The sequence below is a fragment of the Octopus sinensis genome, linkage group LG10, assembly GCF_006345805.1.
Source record: "Octopus sinensis linkage group LG10, ASM634580v1, whole genome shotgun sequence".
NCBI lineage: Eukaryota > Metazoa > Mollusca > Cephalopoda > Octopoda > Octopodidae > Octopus > Octopus sinensis.
This window is the reverse complement of record NC_043006.1, coordinates 22,201,075-22,224,822: the sequence shown is the minus strand read 5'-3', so window position 1 is coordinate 22,224,822 and position 23,748 is coordinate 22,201,075. Positions and strand designations below refer to the sequence as shown.

Below are 23,748 nucleotides of genomic sequence, written 5' to 3'. Positions count from 1 at the left end.
TCGATGACAGTTTTAACACTACTCTGATATTTAACGCGTATTTAATAACTGGTAAATGATTTTTCAGTTTTGTCCACAAATACACGATGACTTTATTTACTGAATAGCTAATGAAGAGGCTGTGTCATTCATGCTTTCTTTTTTAAAAAAAAGCACGAATGATGCGAGTAGAAATCGAAATAAAACGCTAAAAATCGAGAAACGAAACCTGGTAACAGAATTCTGCTTTTTAATCTCGAACCAATGAAAGAGCCTCTATGTTGTTACTGGACCTGCGAGAAACAGCAGCCAAATTTCCCTCAAATTACACCATAGCGTTTTATCAGGGAAGCACACTAGGTGCCGACATCCTGCGGACACTTTCGAGATGGTCACGGGCTGTGATATCTTTCATCATAATCTACTCAAATCGGGTTGACCTAGGGCTGTACAACTTTTAATTTATTGCACTGTCTAGTTGTTAGACAAATACATATGCATTCGCATACATTTTGCGTGTATATATATTATTATATGCGTGTATATGTCCATTGCAATCTATTTAAAAGCATTCAATAAAGATTAAAGCCTGAGATTTTTGCGTGTAAAAATATATCATATGATGTTCATGCTTGGAAAAGGCATGAACATCACAACGTCATTTCCGTGTCCTTTTAAATCCAAGTCTTTGTCTCAACCACAAATCAATACATACACACATACATATGCATACATTCAAATGTGCGTATGTATAAATATATATATATATATATATATATATATATATATATTATATATATATATATATATATATATATAATATATATATATATATATATATATATATATATATATATATATATATATATATATATATCGTCATTAAATCATAAATCCGAAATATTTATACTTAGAGTGTGTATATATATATATATATATATATATATATATGGGTGTATGCATATATGGTTAGGTTTTTTGTTGCTAGGGACGAAAGTTTAAATTAGAAGCTGATTTAATGGTGCGAAAATAGTTGTTTATGAAAATATATGTAAACACAATTTTTTTTTTAATGTTTTCCTGCAGCTGTATTTGATCTCACACTTCCCCCCCCCCCTTTGCAAATTATTATCAAATTTTGATTTATTCAAATGATGATCTCTCTCTCTCTCTACACTAACCCCTCCATGACCATTAAATTCTAACATTGTCTCGTTCTCGAACCTCAGGTCAGCTTTGTTGAAACAGACAGACCCATGATCAAAAATGTTCTTTCGTGACCAACCCGTCTTTTTTTTCTTCAGCTGTAGTTTGTCTACGACTACATTATCCAATGTTCCAATGTATCATACTGTTTTGTGCATGTGTGCGCGCGTTATTAAGATGTTAAGGGTTTGATTTGAAGCAAATACTGTTGCTATTTTTAGCAGTTTTAGCGACCAGCAAGAGTCTTCCTCTTTGGTTTTTGATTGCATAAGGACCCCCACGTTGTGTGGGTTGCAGTTGATCTTTATAGCTTATCTGGTTTGTTACTGTGTATATATATATATTAGAGTGGTTCAACGTGCATGCTTGAATTTATGGCATGATATTTCTTAGTTTACGGATGTTTTCTTTTGCGCTTAGGTGAATGATTTATCATACTATTATTGCGTATGATTTTGTGATCACGGTGTTGATGTTTAAGTATGTGTATATAAGTAATGACAATGTGTGTGTGTGATTCGATCACATATTTCCGAAAGAAAACTTTAAATTCTTTGGATATTAATTCCAATAAAGTGATTCAGTTTTGAGCAAAAATTGCGAGTGGAATGCTTTTAGTCTAATTATCTATTTTATTGCGCAGGGTGTCTCGAAAATGAGCACAGGTTTCGTTTTAACTATGCCCTAAGAAATATCTCAATTTTAATGCTAACCATTCAAGAGAAACCCGTTGTATGTTTTATGTATGTAACCTATAAACCAACAAATATGGAACAATTTTTACGAGGAATATATATCTTCTGCCGTGAGTGTGACACTTATTAATAATTATTTCTGACACAGGCACACGGCCTGAAATTTTAGGGGAAGAGGTTAGTCTGTACCATCATCCTCAGAACTTGATTGATAATTTATTTTATCGACCACAAAAAGGATAGAAGGGTAGAGTTGATTTCGACGGAGTTCGAACTCAGAAGGTAGAGATCCGGAAGAAATGTCGCACAAGGTATATGTGTGCCGAGTTTACTGCCCTAATCGAGAAGTTGAATGGACAATTTTTGTGCTTTCTCTGTCGGATCGTAATTGCAGACGTAACGAAAAAGGAAAGAAGCAGAGCGAAAGTGAACCGACTTCGTTTTATTATTTTTTCTTCCGCCTACACAAACAGGCAACTCCCCTGGTAGACACTTATCCTGGATACATACATACATAAACCAAACACACACACACACACACTTACTATCTGCTACCACCCTTAATTGACTTGTGTAAACTAAGTTCTTACTGCTGTGGGTGGAGAATATATTTCATGCTTCACACATTTTCATTTTATCTCTCTCACACACACTTTTTCACACACTCTCTCATTCTCTCTCTCTGTTTATAACAATATATTTCCCTGAAAGAAAATAAAGCGAAACCAATAATGGAGATGAGATGAGAGGAGATGTCAGCTATATCTTCTCCATCTAGTCTGGCAATTTAACCACTTGTCTCATCGTTTGCTCATGTTCTTGTACCACCACCACCACCGCTTCAGCATCTCTCCTTTCTCTCCCTATATCTCCCTTTCTCTCATGAAATTTAGAAAGTTGTTATACTCCGTCTCTGTGATGGAAATAGAAACTTTTTTTTTTGCATGCCTTAATGTTACTCTATGATAAAAACCACCGAACGAATTTTTATTGCATGCGTGTTTTGGGTGAAACATTTACATACTTTCTTTAATGTTAATCGTTGCTCGCATATTTTCCTAAATGTTTTTTTTTTTATCGCAACAACTTTCTCCCACCTACCCACTACATCGTACAACACACACACATACATATATATTGTGCTTTTCTTCCTCTTTCTCTCTCTCTACAATGATATTTTCTACGTGACAGGATGATATTTCCATAATTGCATTTTAGGTGATGCTAATTGTAGGTTTATATGTGTATATATAATTGTAGGTTACACACACACACACATACACCAACCAGTATACATGCACAATTAATTGTGTATACGCTCTTGAATTTACTGCATTCGTTATATCATTTTATTTTGATGTCTATATGTACACACATACACATGTATGTATGTATTTGGTTGTTGTTTTTTTGTATGTATGCATATGAGTGCTAATGTATTTCTTTCGGTGTATGTTGCTGGCATCAAGGGCAGTGACGCTAATTGCAATGTTGTTGGCGATGCCTGTTGTAGGGTTGCAGGTCTTAATGTACCTATAGAAGTTCCTCACGAGAGAACCCGGTTTCGAATGTAGATCGAAGACCGATTTATAAGACATTGCGCTACGCGAAAACATATATGAATGAACATCGTTAACTTCATTTTTCTCCACCGTCTCGTTTCATATCCCGCACCCTAAATCTTATGTCTAATTAAAGACATTTACTAAGTGGGCTTATTGTTTATTTGCCAAGGTGTATGTATCTAGAAAGAAGTAGTGAAATGCTATGATGCAGTAGGTTTTGTGTGGAATAAACCTGCATCATATATTTCGAATTACCAGAATTGTTGCCATTTTGCTGTTGGAAATGCACGAACATCACTAAATTCCATGTCCATTCTATCTCCATTATACATTTCGCTAGTACAAAATAAAATATCTTGTTCAGGAAATATTGATATAGACTGACAAAGTTATGTATATGTGTGTGTGGAAGCATTGGTCAGTCTCTTCTAAAGACCTAATTATGAAGATTTAACCAACAAACTCTGTGTCAGAAGTCGGTCGCTAGACTTGCTCCAAGACTTTTTGTCCAGAAAAGTCATTTTATTATAATAATTTTGTTAACTTGTTTATTCTCAATCATTCTATTTTTTTTCATATTGCCTCGAATCTTTAAAAGAACGTACTCGTTTCGTATGTATGTAGGGATGGATGGATGTACGCACGAAATATATGAACGTTAAAGTATATAAATGTTGATTTGTATAATCACTTCGGGTTTTTAGCAAGTCTTAGTAAACATGGGACCAAGCATAAAATGAAACATATATATTGTTTCTTCTTTGTGGTGGGAGTGGGGTGAATGGTCATGTTTCTTGATAAGGTGAAGATGCGGATTGGTGATAGTTGAGTAATTTGACCTCTCTGTGTCACTGCTGTCCTACTAGGTCTGTCTGATGAAGCATATTAATTGGTAACTTAAAAACAACCTCCACTTAACACTCATGCATGACATTTCAAAAACAAAAAAGAAAAGAAAAGAAATGTGGTTAGTTCCTTTTCATTATAGTAAAGCAAGCTCTGTGGACACTCGAACACTCCAACTCTAAAACATAATACACACACACACTCTCTCTCTCTATATATATATATATATTAATCAGCCGAAATTACTACGATGATCCGGTTCTTGACTGAAGACTGAGGGTTTCGAGTGTCCTGTCCGTGTTTATTGTGTCGTCTTCTAAGAGTTATACGTTCTTGTCCATGTTGTATTTTTCTACATACCTTAATATATATATATATATATATATATATACACACACATGTACACACACACAATGCTCTCTACCAATCTGTACAACCCGACATCTCGATTTCTTTGTCGTCTAGCAGTTCTGTTTCCGAGTGAAAGGGGCGGTTACATTTGAACATAGATGTTCAGCATGATATGTCCTGTCAGTCCCCGCTCGCGACCTCCCCCAGGGTAGTACGTATGCTTTTCCAAAGTGCACCTATAGATATAATGGGACACGTGTGTGTGTGTGTGTATGCGTGTTGTTGCATATCTGAGTGCACGTGTTTGTCTGCATGAATTTGCTATTTATAGTTTTAATCGATGTTATATGTTTTATTTCGATACGCTTTTGTGAGTGTATGTATGTATGTATGTATATCTTGTGTACTTAACACGCTCATCATATACAGTGCCTCTGTGAGGAATTTCATCGCGGGATACAAAGTTTCTTTCCCGGGAGACCCCCTTTCTAAATGCCGATGCTGGCCTTAAATACGTGCAAACATTTTTTCTGTGATCCCAGGAAATTCCTGCCCAAGAATGTGATGTACCCCTGCATCACTTTCTCATATGTCCTACACGCTCACACACACGCACACGTGTGCATGAGTGTGTTGATATAGCTTTATAGCTTTTTAGAAACGGTTTCATGCAGATTAACACGTGCACCAAACAATGCATTAATATTTACAAATAATGCTCCAAAATGCATTTGCATACACAGTTGCATGCAATGTATAAGTGTGCGCATTTTAATTATGTATGTATATCTATGCATATAAACATATATATACATGCATGTTTCGGTATAGACAACGAGGAGCAGCTTCATATAAACACAAAAGACATTCATTAAAAATGCACCATCTCACACACATATATATACATATATACACACATAACCTCACCCATATGCAGATACAGCGATGCTCTGCGTACATATTTGTGCCACTGTGTATTTTGAATGTTGTTTATAAGAGACGATTCCTATCTATTGTTGTATATAATGCACGCACTATTTGTCTGTCTGCATCACAGAGAAAAATCTATATATTGTGAGGTGTATGAGAAAGAGAGAGAGAGAGGAGTTCGTCCAACTAGAACGTGAACTGTAGTATACTAATGTGTGACATATATGCACCTTCAAGTGACGTGTGTGTCTTCGCAAGAACGTCTGGTTACAACAGTAATTTTTTTTTTTTTTCTTAATTTCGTTTTTATGGTTGTTTCCACATTTTACACACTCAAGAAACAGCCTAACCTCAGATTATCCTGTCGTGGACGCGGACACACACACATCTTATTAATATATAGCAGAAGTAACGAAGTGACCCAAGGTCTGAGAGTTTCTGCTAAAGGATCTTTTCGGTTTGAACGGCAGTTTTTTAAAATAAATTCCACGTAACTAAACACTTTTAAACTTCGTATACTGGTAGAATGTGTTTTTAAAACATCTTTTTCTCTTGGCTTTATTGAGAAAATTCTATAGTTTGTAAGCTATTTGTTGTTTTTTCTTCTTCAATTTCTGCAATTTCAACCAATCAGTGACGTCTATTGAGTTAAAAAGCATTCTGTGCTGTACGAATATGTCCTTCGTTTAAGAAACAGATTGGGTTTATTTACATTTGTGAAGAAAAAAAGATACCCTTCCCCCCACCCCTACCCCTAACCCTAAAACAGATTGAAATGCAATAGATCGATACTAGGGTCATAATTATGGGTGACAATTTCATATGACACCACTAGAAAAAACTGCCGGTCAAACGAAAAGATCCCTGCTAAATATTAATAAAAAATATATACATATACTCATATTTTGAGTTCTATTTCTCCTGTTTACATCAACATACCCCCCACACACACACACATACACATGTATTGGGTTGATGAAAAAGTAATTGCAGTTTTTTAGTGTGAAATAAAAGTCATTTATTTTTTTTCATACAAAGAATGAATTTTCATCAATTATATATTTTCCATTTGTTCGATGACCTTTTGCCATCTTTCTGGCAAATTCGTGATTCCGTGCTCATAGAACTTCTCGTACTTATCAGCTAAAAACTGAAGCAAGTGTGATTTCAGGTCATCGTCATTATCGAAAGTTTTACCTTTCAAAGAATTTTGCAAACTTCGAAATAAATGGTAATCTGATGGTGCAAGGTCAGGGCTATATGGTGGATGTCACATCACTTCCCAACCAAGCTCCAATAATTTTTCCCAAGTTAGCAAAGATATGTGTGAAACACAATTCCTTTATGATTTGCCTATTCCGGCCATTTTTCTTTGATTGCTTCCTCCAGTTTCATTAGTTGTTGACAGTAAACATCTGAATTGATCACTTGGTTCCTTGGAAGCAGCTTAAAATACACAGCACCCTTGTTATCCCACCAAGTTGACAGCATAACCATTTGTTTGATGCAATTCTGTTTTTGATTAGGTTTGTGCTGGTTCATTATGCTTGGACCATGATCGTTTTCGATTGATCTTATTGTAGACAATCCATTTTTCATCACCAGTGAGAATTTGTTTCAAAAAAGGGTGATTTCATTGCATTTGAGATGCATATCACAAATATTGATTTGTTGTGTTAAGTGAATCTCTTTCAATTTATGTGGAACCCAAATATTGAGCTTCTCAGCAAGTCCAAGACATTTTGACTGATTTTCAGTTGTTGTGTGTGATACATTGAACCTCTCTGCAATTTCTCACACAGTTATATGACAATCTGATTGAATTATGGCTTTGATTTGGTCATCGTCAACCTTATTAGGTCGATGAAAACGTTGGTCATCTTTCAGTGAAAAGTCTCCAGAACGGAATTTTTTAAACCATTTCTGACGTGTGTTCTGTTAAGCAATCAACACCATAAACTTTACATATCTCTTTGTGAGCCTCAGCAGCTTTCTTGCCTTTATGGAAATAAAAAAAAAGCAAAATATGGCAAAAATGTTCGTTTTTGCAATCCATGTTAAAATTGACGCTGAACTAACAAAATTATGTGCAATTTGCTTCTAAAGTAAGCTAAAATTAACTATCAAATGTCAAAAGCAAAAAATCATTATATTGACAGAAGTCATTCAAGAAATACAAAAAACAAAATTACTTTCTTGCCAACCCAATATATATTGTATATATGTGTGTGTGTGTATATATATATATATATATATTATATATACACACACACACACACACACACACATATATATATATATATACACACACACACACACATATATACAATATATATTGGGTTGGCAACAGGAAGATATCTCCTCCAGCTGGCTATAGACACACTATCTGTGCCCTCTCAGTAAATACTGAGAGGGCACAGATAGTGTGTCTATAGCCAGCTGGAGGAGATATCTTCCTGGGGCTACAAACTACAGTAGCATCCACCCTTAGGGGTTAGCCATATTCAAATGGCAAATATGCGTCACAATGTGTTACCGCTACTGTTTATAACTCGCTCTGAGATTTATCATTATATATATATATATATATATATATATATATATATATATATATATATATATATATACATACACATATATGTATACATCTTCCTTTCTGTTTTTCTCTCCCACCCTTTCCCTATTCTTCTCCTCTCCCCTTCACCATTCCTTCTCTCTCACTCTTCTTCCTTGACTCTCTTGTTGCTCACACGTGACCAACGGCTATCTATCTTTCTTTCTTCCACTTCCTTCCTGAAGACAAGACATGCTTTTGCCTGTCTCTTCTCAAAGCTTGTTTTTCCAGCATTCACCACATCACCTTGTCATGGCTTAACAGCCCTCACCGTTTGTTTTTACTGTTTTGTACTTACTATTCTGTTAATCCCAAATTTTATTTAATTTGCTTTGTGGAAGGACTGTTTTAACAAAGTTGTGTCTTGTCCTTACCTTCAAAACGCGAAGCAGATGAAACAGGGGACAACTGATGAAGGGAATGTTCTTTATGTCGCCTGTCTTGTTTCTTTGTTTTTTCATTGTTCAAAAAAAGTTTTTGTTTTTTGTTTTTTATATATATGTAACTATGTACATATATGTATGTATATATGCATATATTTATATATATTATTTTATATATATATATATATATATATATCATCATTTACTGTCCGTATTCCATGCTGGTAGCAAAGTTTCGATTACTATCAACAAAGAACTAAATGAGAAATAATAATAATAATAATAATAAAAATGGACAATTTATGGGGAATGTTTTCAGATAATAATTATATTATGGTACAAGTCATGATAGTAATTTAAAGCAACTGTACTTCTTGTTCATATAATTATAACTATATTTACTCTCACTCTTGATGTGTGTATAAATATATATATATAAATATATACACACAACACATGCACACACAGAATATATCTTGTGAAATATACGTAGGGAACAAATATAAATTTGTGTGCATGTATGCATGCTTATAAGTAATTGACAAAGAAATGTCACTTCTTGCCACCAACAGATTCAACATTATTCTTTATAATGCAATCCTTGCCTCTCACTCCTGACCCAAAGTTTTAGAGAAAAGAACATTTAGTAGGCCACAAGAAAAATACTGAACTAAATGCAAAGTGTTTGGTTTTGGCTCTTGTTATTGTAAAACATTTGTTTCATGAACCACAACCTTTTCATTTCAAAAGATCCATGAATTTACTAGTTACATGTTATCCAACCTGTTACATAGTCGGGTCACCAACAACGAAACCAGCTCCTCTACCAGGTTTTCCTGGTGAGGAGGGCTCCTAGAAACCCAGCAGGACAAAAACAGTAACCAGCAAAAAGCTGGATGAACAACTGAAATTGCTAATTGTGTGCCATAAAAGATTTTCCAGCTTATTGAACTTCGATATGAGAAAAGCCTACAACCGTCAATGCCAATAAATTATTATTGTTCCTGAACATTGTTTTCTACACCTATCATGGACTGCTCAAAGTTTGCAAACTTCTTAAACTTAGATCATTGGATCTTATAATTACATATTGATATATATATATTATATATATATAGGGTCATCCCTTAAATAATGTGTTTTTTTTTATACTTCTTTTATTTTTCAAAATTAAGATAAACCAAGTTCTTTTTTAATCTAGAATATACTCTCCTTCATTTTCTACATTGTTCTTCCATCTATCTGGTAAACTTGCAAGGTCCCTCTTCCAAAATTCACTTGTCCATGATGAAAAATACTCCTCCAGTGCTGTTCTGACCGTGTCTACAGAATTAATATTTTTTTCCATCCAAATGATTTTGAAGACTGCGGAATAAATGATAATCAGATGGGGCAATGTCCAGCAAATACAGTGGGTGGGGCATTATTTCCATTCTAACTGCTCCAGCCTTTGGAATGTCATCCTCACTGTATGTGGCTGAGCATTATCCTGATGGAAGAACACCTTTTGTCTTGAAACCAAAAATGGTCGTTTTTCTTCTAATGCTGACTTAGTGGACTAAACCTTTCATATCTCCCCAAAGAGATAGCAACACCTTATGTGGATGAAGACCTTCTTTAGCATGGGATGCTGGTGTTTCTCCTTTCCCTACCCACTGTCTTCAGCAATTAACATTTTTATAGAGAACCCTTTTCTTGTCACCAGTCACTATTCGGTCCAAAAAATGGTTCATTCGTTAGGACATGACGGCAAAGAAGAGCAGACATTCACTCTCTGTGTGCAATTAGGCTTGGAAAGTTTGTGAGTTGCACTAAGTTCTAGTGTCTGCCTTGGCATGGTTTCTGCAGCTGGATTTTCTTTCTAACACCAACCACTTCACAATGCTTAGTGGTTTTTTTTTTTCGTGGCACCAGCACTAGTGAGGTCACCAAGTACCTATATGACAAGACACCTCAACTGAGTAGGTTATAGAATGGAGAGTTACGAAAGTAAGATAGAGGAACAGGAGTAGGTGTCTTTCTGAAGAGGTGAATACATGGCTTTCCCATCTGGAAAGATTGAGAGAGAGAGAGAGAGAGAGAGATATGTAAGATCAAGTGAATATGAAAGAGAGGTTAGGTGAGAGGAACAGAAGCGGTGGGTGAGTAGGTAACTGCACTAGGGTGAATGTAGTGTGACAGATGATTATAGCAGAAACAGCTGTAAGCTAATGAAGCTGATTCTATAATCCCTGTTTCCTTTTCATTCCATTAATCTCATATAACACTCTCTACTTGTCTAATGCTTTCTTCAGAAGCATACGTATATTGCATTTTTTTAACAGCAGGTTATTAGTTACACTGTGCACAAGAAAAAAAATCTTGAAATATATCACCTGTTTCTTTTTCCTTCCAAGCAAGCTTGGATTGGGTGGGGTACAGTTACTTATTTTAGGTGGTATTTTATGGCTGGATGCTTTCCCTACCACCGACCCTTGCCTGTTTTACAATTAAGAGATGTCTCTGATTGCATCAGTTGTCAAAAGTGCAAAGTGAGCAGCTGTACTCTCGAAAAGAAATATAAGCATCATGACACCATTTTGCTCAGACAGTAATTAGTGGAAGATGGAATGTCAACATTCAGGCACAGAGGCACACACTCATACACACATATATATATACACCTACATACACACATGTATATATTTATATATATATATTACATATATACTTATGTATACCTACATACATACACATATATATAAATATGTGTATATATATATATATATACACATACATATATATATATACATACATATATATTTATATATACATATAGGTACAGGAGTGGCTGTGTGGTACCAACCACATGGTTCCAGGTTCATGGCACCTTGGGCAAGAGTCGTCTACTATAGCCTTGAGCTGACCAAAGCCTTGTGAGTGGATTTGGTTGACAGAAACTGAAAGAAGCCCATTATGTGTGTGTGTGTGTGTATATATGTGTGTGTGTGTGTTTTTATATGTCTGTGTTTGTCCCCCTCAACATCGCTTGACAACAGATGCTGGTGTGTTTATGTCTCCATAACTTAACAGTTCAGCAAAAAAGACTGATAGAATAAGTACTAGGCTTACAAAGAATAAGTCCTGGGGTCAGTTTCCTCGATTAAAGGCACGTTTCCACAAATCACGTCTCAAGCGCACACACGCACACACACACCACATGCACATGATCTTTCAGTTTCCATCTACTAAATCCACTCAAAAAGCTTTGGTTCGCCTGAGACTATAGTAGAAGACATTTGCGCAAGATGCCACGCAGTGGGACTGAACCCGGAACCATGTGGTTTGAGAAGCGTGTGTGTGTGTTTGTGTGCATACACTCACACAAGAAACTCTTCTATAAAGTTTCCATCTATCAACCCCACTCACCTGCCACTGATCAGATCGAGAGTATAGTACTTAGTAAAAATTTTATACTGTGGAACTGAACTTGAAAACACATAGCTGAGAAGTGAGATGTTTAACCCTTTAGTATTTAAACCGGCCATATCCGTCCAAAATAGTTAATCTGTTTTATGTTCAAACTGACCAGATCCAGGCCCTCACACCTACCCTACAATGTTATTCTACATCTTGAAGATATGAGATAATGCATGATTAATACAAATCAATGGGAATCAATAGGCATTATGTTTGATAGAATAATCTGAACACTAAAGGGTTAACCAAACAGCCCTTGAGATAGGGCCACACTGCAGGCACTACTTCCTATTATACAGCCGATTACATCAATCCCACTGCTTATTTTATTGTACTAAAGTGGTTGAAAGACAAACACGACCTGGGAAAGATTTGAACTCACAATGGAAAGGTACATACCAAAGTACCAAAATTGCATTCTGTCTGATGCTCTACAAACTCAGTATATATATAAAACCAAACCACAGCTGCTGCTCAGAAGCAGTTATGATCTGGTTGCATGTACCACACTTTTGCTAAATGTTTTTCAGTGCCTAGTAGTCCTGAAGGGACAGACACCTCAGTTTTCCCATCTCTTTACCCAGTGGAACATTGAGGATGTGACAGCTGGAGAGAGAGAAAGAGAGAGAGAGAAGGAAGGGGTTGGCACCAGCACAAGGCTGGTATTCTAAATAGAGTGAGACAGTATGAAATAATATAAGACAGAAGCAATATTTAGAATCAAGAAGCTGCAGGGTAAACTTAGCACAGACCAAATTTTTAACAAGTAGAAAAATGAGGTCCTGTCTAGCCTTCCTGCACATTATATCATTACTACTGTCTCTTTTGTCACCACCTCTGATCCCCTCTTTTTTTCTCTCCTTCAGTTCTCCATCCCAAACTGACATTCACTGCATCCAACACAGTCCCCATGCAGAGTGATACTAATAACCTGCTGTTAAAACTCAATATACATATGCTTCTGAAGAAAGCATTAAACAAGAAGAAAGTGTTATATGAGATTAATGAAGTGAAAAGGAAACAGGGATTACATAATCAACTTTATTTGCTTACAGCTGTTTCTGCTTCCGGAAGCTACAGGAAGCTATAAATTGATGCACAAGCTCTCGGCTCTGAGTGCACTGTGTCTTATAGCAGAAACAGCTGTGAGTTAATGAAGTTAATTATGTAATTCTTGTTCTCTTGTTATTCTATTTATTTCATATATGTACATGTGTGTATATGTATGTATGCATATATGCTGTCTATGTGTGCGTGTACATACACAAACACACACACACACACACACACACACATGAGCTTATAACCTTTATATAGTCAGCTGTTTCACCTCTTAAAATAAATTGAAGAAGATCGAAACGGACATGAAAGGCTCATCAGAACAAGACTTTATGGTAGACCAAACCTCTGCTCTTCTGTTATGCCCTTATTGTGCCAGGTCATAGAGAAGGCCTTTCCATTAGGTCATCACTCATTACCTCCTTGTTTACATTATATTGAATGCTTTCCCCTGTCTATCTTTAACTTGACTTGCTCTCTCTCTCTCTCTCTATGTATCTCACTGCCTGACTCACTTGTTATCCTCTAACATGATTCTCTCTTTACTCTTTACTCTTTTACTTGTTTCAGTCATTTGACTGCGCCCAAAGGTGCCACGCAATGGGACTGAAACCGGAACCATGTGGTTGGTAACCAAGCTACTTACCACACAGCCACTCCCTAATTCAAATTTTTCTCTTAGTTGGAGTAAGAGAATCGAAATTTAGAGGTAAAAGGGGTTATTGTAAACAATCCTCTAAAACAAGGGGAGATACTTTCAAGAAATTAAGAATTACTTGCAAGCATGACTGTGTGGTAAGAAGCTTGCTTCCCAACCACATGGTTTTGGGTTCAGGCCCACTGCATGGTACCTAGGGCATGTATCTTCTACTTCAGCCTCAGGCCAACCAAAGCCTTGTGAATGGATTTAGCAGGTGGAAACTGAAAGAAACCCATTGTATATATGTGTGTGCATGTATATGTGTTTCTCATCACCATCACTTGACAGCTGATGTTGGTTTGTTAAGAATCTCATAACTTAGTGGTTTGGCAAAGGAGACCAATACAATAAGTACCAGTCTTTACAAAAAAAAAAAAGTATTGGGCTTCATTTGTTTGAGCCTTAAAAGCAGTGTCCCAGTATGGCCGCAGTCCAATAAGTGAAACAAATAAAATAAAAGATAAAAGTTAACTGATTTATTAAGTTAGTTTATGTTCCTAAAGGAAAATTAGGTCTTTGCTAGCAAAGAGGACAGCCTGGCCGACAGAGAGATTGGTTCTGAATGGGACTAAAGGAGCTGTCTGATGCATAGATAGCTGGGTAGATAAATAGACATCATGATAGACTGGCAGATTGACAGGTGATCTTAAAGGCTGACAGTTAATTTGGGCTATCTGACAGACAAATCAAACACTGACAGTCCTTGTGTGTGTAAAGCAGGGAGAGTAAGAGAAGGGGAGAGTAAGAGGAGGGGAGAGTGAAAGAGAGAGGGGAGTGAGAAATGGAGGGCATGTATGAGAGATTATGTGACAAAGAGAGACTATTTGTGGTGTGTGTGTGTGAAAGGGAAAGAGTGAGAGAGAGAGATGATGATGATGATGATAGTGTGTGTATGTATGATTGGAGGAGTTTGAGACAGTGTATGTGTGTGTACATGTGTGTGTTATGCCGAAAAATAGATGTAGAAAGTGGAAGGTTGGCTGAAAGAGTGTACCATCTCGGGGAGAGGGTTAGGATGGATAAGAAACAAAGTCAGTGTGTGGTAAGTAGCTTGCTTACCAACCACATGGTACTGGGTTCAGTCCCACTGCGTGGCACCTTGGGCAAGTGTCTTCTACTATAGCCTCAGGCCGACCAAAGCCTTGTGAGTGGATTTGGTAGACGGAAACTGAAAGAAACCCGTCATATATATGTATATATATATATATATATATATATATATATATATATATATATATATATATGTGTGCGTGTATGTTTGTGTGTCTGTGTTTGTCCTCCTAGCATTGCTTGACAACCGATGCTGGTGTGTTTATATCCCCCATCGCTTAGCAGTTTGGCAAAAGAGACCGATAGAATAAGTACTGGGCTTACAAAGAATAAGTCCCGGGGTCGAGTTGCTCGATTAAAGGCGGTGCTCCGGCGAGCTGGCATACTCATTAGCACGCCTGAGTTCAAATTCCGCCTAGGTCGACTTTGCCTTTCATCCTTTCGGGGTTGATAAATTAAGTACCAGTTATGCACTGGGGTTGACATAATCGACTTAATCCGTTTGTCTGTCCTTGTTTGTCCTCTCTGTGTTTAGCCCCTTGTGGGTAGTAAAGAAATAGGTATTTCATCTGTCTTCGTGTTCTGAGTTCAAATGCCACCAGGTTTGACTTTGCTTTTCATCCTTTTGGGGTCAATAATTTAAGTACCAGTTGTGTACTGGGATCAATCTAATTGACTGGCCCCCACTCCAAAAATTTCAGGCCTTATACCTAGAGTATAAAAGATTATTATTATTATTATTATTATATTATTATTGAGTGAGAGAGCAGTGCATGCCATCAAAGTGACACTGGGGTAAAATATATGAAGCCCAATATACCCATCATGACTACCCGTCTGATAAAGGTACACCAGGCACATGCATCACAACCATATGTGTGCGACATGGTGATCTCATATCAAGATAAACAGCACATGACCTTGCAGGTGGGGCCCAGTTAGAATTTTCTTCAGGTTGAGTAGCCCATCCCGCTCAAAAGGTCCCTGAATAAGGGTTGTTTAAGGATGTTGAAAGAACCACCCATGTTTCCAGAGGTGAATTATTCAAACCCCAAAGAATCCCTCTCAACACATGGCTATGATGCTCCTCCACTACTTCTGCTCGTGATCAGAGATGCACATATCGTCAGCCACTAAGGGACATGCTCAACTGGTTAAGGTCAAACAACTGACAAGCAAATCTGTGGTATTGAGCAGAATATTTGCTGTAGCCCATCTTTTATACCAAGACAAGACAATGTACATGATAACACTTCCAATCAGTTAAGATCAGAAGCCATGAGAGCCACTGCCTGGTACTGCATCAGGGCATTTATTATTATTATTATTATTATTATTATTATTATTATTATTGTTATTATTTTTTCTTCTTCTTTCAAATTTGCTTCCATTTCTTGCCGAGTGTCTTCCCGACTCCTAGGGCAAAGAAACTCATAGTATACATTGGTAGGCCATTAAACTAAACTCACTCGTTCACTCTTTTTTTTTTTTTGATAGAAATAAAGTTAAATTAAAATACATGGGTAGTAATAGTTCTCACATCGACAATGCCCTTCTCAATACGTGTGATGTACCAGTTAAGACAATCTTTTGCACTTCTTGCAGGGATGGTAACCAAGGGATCATTCTCATATAATTTTCGGTTCCCTTCTTGATCATTCCTAGTGCTCCTACAATCATTGGTATTGTAACCACCTTGAGATGCCACATTTTCTCAATTTCAATGAGCAGGTCTTTATATTTTCTGAGCTTGTCAAATTCTTTCGCCAAGATATTATGATCACAGGGGATGCTCATGTCGATCAATAAGCAAACTTTATTGTTTTGGTCTTTCACAACAATATCCGGTTTATTGGCTTTGATGGTTCGGTCTGTATGTACTGGAAAGTCCCACAGAATCATTACATTTTCTCCTTCAGTTTATTATTATTATTATTATTATTATTATTATTATTATCATTATTATCATCATCATCATCATCATCATTATTATTATTAAGCCAGCGTTGACTTTGCCTTTCAAGGTTGATAAATTAAGTACCAGTTACACACTGGGGTTGATGTGATCGACTAGTCTCCTACCCCCAAATTTCAGGCCTTGTGCTATTAATAGAAAAGATTATTATTATTATTAATATACCAAGTGTAATACTTATATTTTAAACATCTCCATCATTACAGAAAAATATTCGTTGACATTAGAATATGAGTGGGATATTGTGTTATCAGTAAGCAGAAACATGGCTGGTGATGTGCCAAAATCCAATATAATTTCATTTGTGCTTATCTTCAATAATATCTATACAGGGTGGGTGGCTTTCGCCTGCACAAATATCTAAATAGAAAGTGATTTAAGCTGGATTGGGATAGTATAAGAAAATACAGATAACAAACCTATTTCTTTATTACCCATAAGGGGCTAAACACAGAGGGGACAAACAAGGACAGACATAGGTATTAAGTCGATTACATCGACCCCAGTGCGTAACTGGTACTTAATTTATCGACCTCGAAAGGATGAAAAGCAAAGTCGACCTCGGCGGAATTTGAACTCACAACGTAACGGCAGACGAAATACCGCTAAGCATTTCGCCCGGCGTACTAACGTTTCTGCCAGCTCGCCGCCTTAAATACGGATAACAAACCACTACACAAAACTATCTTCTACTTGATTTAAATAATCTGTTAGTTTGCCTTTTTTTATTTTTATTTTACTGAAGCAAAGGGAAGGGGTAATCATAAGATGGTGTTTTCTGAAAGGGGCGACTGGTGATCTCCTTTAACTTACCTATCATTTAGTTTGTTGTTTTATTCATGTATTTTTGTTCGTTGTGAATTCTGGGACTTTTATATCTCTTACCTTTTACTTGTTTCAGTCATTAAACTGTGGCCATGCTGGGGTACTGCCTTAAAGGACTTTTAGTCAAATGAATCGACACCCCAGTACTTATTTTTTAAGCCTGATACTTATTCTATCAATATCTTTTGCCAAATCGCTAAGTTACAGGGACAGAAACACTAGCACTAGTTGTGCTGGGGGACAAAGACACAAAGATACGCACACATAAATATATATGTATATGACGGGCTTCTTTCAGTTTCCATCTACCAAATCCCTGACAAGGCTTTGGTCAGCCTGAAGCTATACAAGGTATGATCAATAAGTATCCGGACTGTTGCCATAGTAGCAAAGCTAAAACACGCAGAGTGAAGCCACTTGGCACAGATTTACCTTGACTTCTGTTGTGCATGGACACTAAGTTTTAACATTCTAACTCCCTTCCCCTCTTTACAGCAGTGCTTGGAAGGAAGGTGTGTAGCATGTGATCGTTGCATTGACCATTTCAGAAAAAGTTGTCATGGCAATACCTGCTCAGAGCCCTATGCAATGTTGCAAGAAGTGTACGAGTCACACACAAGAGTATGAGTGGTTCAGACGTTTCCAAGGTGGCCGAAAAAATGTCAGTAATGACAAACATTCTGGGAGACCCACAACCAGCAGAATTAAGAAAAACATCGCAGATGTACATGCAGCTGTGAAGGGAAATTGTCAAATCACCTTCTGTGAGTTATCACAGAGGAGGTGTAGATTAGTTCCAGTTCAGTTCAGTCCATTATCACTGAAGATTAGGGTATGAGATGCGTGTCTGCCAAGTTTGTGCCTAAACTGTTTCCACTTGACCAAAAAGACACTCGGATTTCAATTGCATGATATCTCCTTGATTGTGTCGAGAACGATGGAGATTTTTTGAAGACTTTGTGTAGGCCTCTGAGCAGGTATCATCAAGCTTTTGGCAAAATTTGATGCAGATTCTCTGCTCAGCTTTCTTCAACATGGTCAGTACAACAATCACATGCTACACACGTTCCTTCCAAGCATTGCTGTAAACAGCGGAAGTGAGCTAGAACGTTGAAACTCAGTATGCATGCACAACAGAGTTCAAGGTGAATCTGTGCCAAGCAGCATCACTCAATGTGCTTTAGCTTCGTTACTATGGCAATAGTCCGGATACTTATTGATCAGACCACATGGTAGAAGACACTTGCTGAAGGTGTCACACAATGGGAGTGAGCCTGAATCCATGTGGTTAGGCACTGAGCTTCTTATTTCTTTATTGCCCACAGAGGGGACAAACCAGGACAGACAAATGGATTAAGTCAATTACATCAACCACCAGTGTTTGACTGGTACTTAATTTATCGACCCTGAAAGGATGAAAGGCAAAGTCGACCTGGGCGGAATTTGAACCCAGGACGTAATGGCAGACAAAATATCGCTAAGCATTTTGCCCGGTGTGCTAACATTTCTGCCAGCTCACCGCCTTTACGCTGAGCTTCTTACCACACAGCCACACCTGTGCCCTGAATGTTATATTTTTTTATATCTTGGTAGTTTGCACCATACTTTACTTGTGTTAAATCAATGATATTTGATGATGTGAGATAATAAAATTCAGTTGGGAAGTTGTTTTGACTTCCGCTTTTTTTTTTCTTTGGTCAATAAACATCATGGGAATTACTTCTTTCGGAAAATTTCTGTTAGCAATTTCATACCACCAGCTGGTCTTCTAATCATATTACACATGTAGGGATCAACAAGCTATTTTGATTATCCCCTAAAACTAAAAAGAACTTTCTGGTAAAGGAAATGGAAAAGCTGATTTATTTTTCCTTCAAATTTTCCTAGTGTATTTTTAAACAGGCGCAGGAGTGGCTGTGTGGTAAGTAGCTTGCTAACCAACCACATGGTTCCGGGTTCAGTCCCACTGTGTGGCATCTTGGGCAAGTGTCTTCTGCTATAACCCCGGGCCGACCAATGCCTTGTGCGTGGATTTGGTAGACGGAAAATGAAAGAAGCCTGTCGTATATATGTATATGTATGTGTGTGTTTGTGTGTCTGTGTTTGTCCCCCTAGCATTGCTTGACAACCGATGCTGGTGTGTTTATGTCCCCGTCACTTAGCGGTTCAGCAAAAGAGACCGATAGAATAAGTACTGGGCTTACAAAGAATAAGTCGCAGGGTCGATTTGCTCGACTAAAGGCGGTGCTCCAGCATGGCCGCAGTCAAATGACTGAAACAAGTAAAAGAGTAAAAGAGTATGCCCCCACCACCCAATGTGTCTATGTGCGTGTATTGGTGCAAGCATAGTGGTGTATTTAAGGAGCTTGCTTTCCAACCATTTGTCCTTGAGTTCAACCCCTCTGTGCAAGAAGTGTCTTCTTGGGTAAGCGTCTTCTATATATTCCAGGTAATCACAGCCTTGTGAGTGGATTCGGTAGGCAGAAACTGAAAGAAGCCTGTCATAGATATTTGTATGTATATATATGCGTGTGTGTGTTTATGTTTGTCCCCCACCACCACCACCACTTGAGAACCGGTGATGGTTTATTTACATCCCTTTGACTTCGCAGTTTGGCAAAAGAGTCTGGTCAAGTAAATACCAGATTTAAAAACATTACTGGGATCAACCTGTTCAACTAAACCCTTCAAGGCTATGCTCCAGCATGGTTGCAGTTGAAAGACTTAAACGAATAATATATACATATACAATAATCCCTCGGCTGTCGCAGGTGTTACATTCCGAAACCCCTTGCGATTGGTCAAAATCCGTAACGTAGAAACAGTACTGTACTGTATATTTTTTTTAATTATTTTTTAAATTTGTATATATTTATTTTATTATAAATGCAAAACAACGCCACTGAGGAATCAGCATAAGCTTAAATAATAAACCGCGATAGGTGAATCATGATATAGTGAAGGATTACTGCATGTGTGTATGTGTATATGTATATATATAAAGGGAAAGTTTACGAAAATGAACAAAAGACGAAGGCAGGTGGAGTACAAACAAACAATTGTATTAGTATGGCGCTCAGGAATAGAAATAAAACAAGTCTTTTACGTTTCGAGCCTATGCTCTTCGACAGAAAGATACACAGAAAAAAACCAAGGAGAGAAAAAAAATGCGTGTAGGAGCTAACGATCTATCATGGCATCCTGACTTCGGACTGGCATAATAGTAATAATAATAATGATTTCAAATTTTGGCGCAAGGCCAGAAATATGCATTTTCTTGTAGCTTTGCGATTTTAATTTTGTAAAATCATTCATGATACACTCTGTGGAGTGGTTGGCATTAGGAGGGGCATCCAGCTATAGAAACCATTCCAGAACTGACAATGGAGCCTGGTGTGGCCCTAGCCTTACCAGCTCTGGTCAAACCATTCAACTCATGCCAGCATGGAAAACAGACTTATGATGATGGTGATGATGATGATGGTGATGTTGATGTTGTGTTTTTAGAATAATCTTGCAGGATGGTTGCAAGAGGCCACATCTTGATAGTCTGACCATAGAATTGGTAGAATATTTGAACCAGATAGGGCCCATCTAAATACTAAAGGGTTAACTGAAATTTGAAACTGAGATGTGAATAGTACTTCTTATCACAAACTTCACCTCTGATTTAATGGTTCTCAGTGGACTGTTGTCAAAATCGATGCACTGTAGATTTCTCAAATCATTTCTTCACATCTGCTCTCTATCTATTTTGCCATGACTGATTGAGCAGCCTCTATGATGAGACATCCCAGTCATGACCATCCCACTTTTTATTCAGACATGGAGTATGACCAGAGTGATCATTTGCAAGTGAATATGACCTGGTAGCAAGTACCATGTTTCCACTTATTGTCTGTATAGTTGTGAGCAGATGTAGTTACTCTCTCAGACCTTCCATCCTTGACTGAGTAGAACATCCATAGTGTAACAACTGAAAGGAGAAAGGGCTGTGCCAGTTGTCTAGCTGGTATTCGTTACAGCTGAGCACTCTAGAACAACATGAAACGAAGTGCCTTGTGCAAGGACACAACATGTTGCCCTGTCCAGGAATTGAACACATGATGTAATGATCATGAGCCCAACAACTCAACCACTTGACCATGTGCCTTCACACATGTGAATAGCATGTAACACTACATTACTGAATGTGTCCTTCCTTCTTTAAGGTAACACAGTGTGATTTCAGGAAAAGTTGACTGCTATTATTCATTTGTATTTCTGGACGGCATTAATTCTACATTCTTCAGTCCACTTTAACAATAGGTACCAGTGATATCTTAGTGTCTTATCCAAAGATCTGACTCTGTTCTCCCAAATTTTATGAAACCAGAGTTAAACATTGATCTATACCAGCCACTTGGTTGGATTATGAAGAAATTTGAATTGACTTTCATCGTTTCAAATTTATTATCCATAATTAACTGAAGCTAATTATCTATCTTCTTCAATTCACACTCTATAACGAGCTTATGGACACTGCTTCTTTAACTATTAAAGTCACAAAAGACATCTTCAGTTCTTTTAAACAGAAAATTCTTCTCTTTTATTTTAATCATAATATAATTGCCAGTTGATGAATTCACATGCATGCACGCACACACACACACACACATGTATGCATATAATTATAGGAAGACCAATTACTGATTGATTGGTTCATACGCATACATATACTCAAATGCACACACATATGTATATAATTACTGAAAGGCCAATTGGAAGTACATTGTACCATTTATAGCAGCACCCAAATTATATGGATTTAATCTTGGCAGTTATTTAAAATGCATTGCTATCACCACCCACTTTTTCCCAAATGGAAACTCTTGCATTCAGATTCACAGACGGGCTTTTGTACACAAACTCTTAAGATCATTTAATTAATGAAGCCATACTGTGATCACATATCCTAAACTGTATACTTCGTTGAATCCCCTCCACCTTCCCACTACCACCACTTCCTCCTCCTCCTCTGGATATTTTGGAATGAGATGATGTTCACTAATGGTTTGTTAATAATGTGCTCTATTTTTCTACTCATTCTATTCTCTCTTAAATTCGCCTTGCATTTTATTATTATTGAGTGAGAGAGCAGTTCATGCCATCAAAGTGACACTGGGGTAAAATATACGAAGCCCAATATACCCATCACGACTACCCGTCTGATAAGGGTACACCAGGCACATGCATCACAACCATATGTGCGCGACATGGTGATCTCATATCAAGATAAACAGCACATGACCTTGCAGGTGGGGCTCAGTTAGAAATTTCTTCAGGTTGAGTAGCCCATCCCGCTCAAAAGGTCCCTGAATAAGGGTTGTTTAAGGATGTTGAAAGAACCACCCATGTTTCCAGAGGTGAATTATTCAAACCCCAAAGAATCCCTCTCAACACATGGCTATGATGCTCCCCCACTACTTCTGCTCGTGATCAGAGATGCACATATCGTCAGCCACTAGCGGACATGCTCAACTGGTTAAGGTCAAACAACTGACAAGCAAATCTGTGGTATTGAGCAGAATATTTGCTGTAGCCCATCTTTTATACCAAGACAAAACAATGTACATGATGTCACTTCCAGTCAGTTAAGATCAGAAGCCATGAGAGCCGCTGCCTGGTACTGCATCAGGGCATTTATTATTATTATTATTATTATTATTATTATTATTTTATATGTGACTTTTGGTTTGCATTTGTACAAGTTGGCTTCAAGTCTCACCCAGAGACTTCAAGAGACAACAAGTCAGAAGTTCATGTTGGTGTTATGCCTAGGGTGCCATATATTTGATTTTATACATAGTGTTGTCCTAGAGAATGTTTAAGAAGCCATAAGAAAATTATGAGTTTGTTTTAAAATTTCAGATTACATAGTCAGTATTTTATGTAGGTTATTATTATTATTATTATTATTATGATTATTATTATTATTATGATTATTATTATTATTATTATTATTATTATTATTATTATTATTATTATTAAGGCAGTGAGCTGGCAGAACCATTACCCCACTGGACAAAATGCTTAGCGACATTTTGTCTGTCTTTGTGTTCTGAGTTCAAA

The 23,748-nt window shown here is 37.2% G+C and overlaps 1 protein-coding gene across 1 annotated transcript in view; it reads left to right on the top strand.

The window, feature by feature from the left end:
- The window catches only part of LOC115216583 (tetraspanin-15), a 128,760-nt gene that overhangs the window by 1,208 nt on the left and 103,804 nt on the right, over nt 1–23,748 (top strand). The gene's annotated exons all lie outside the window — the stretch shown is intronic.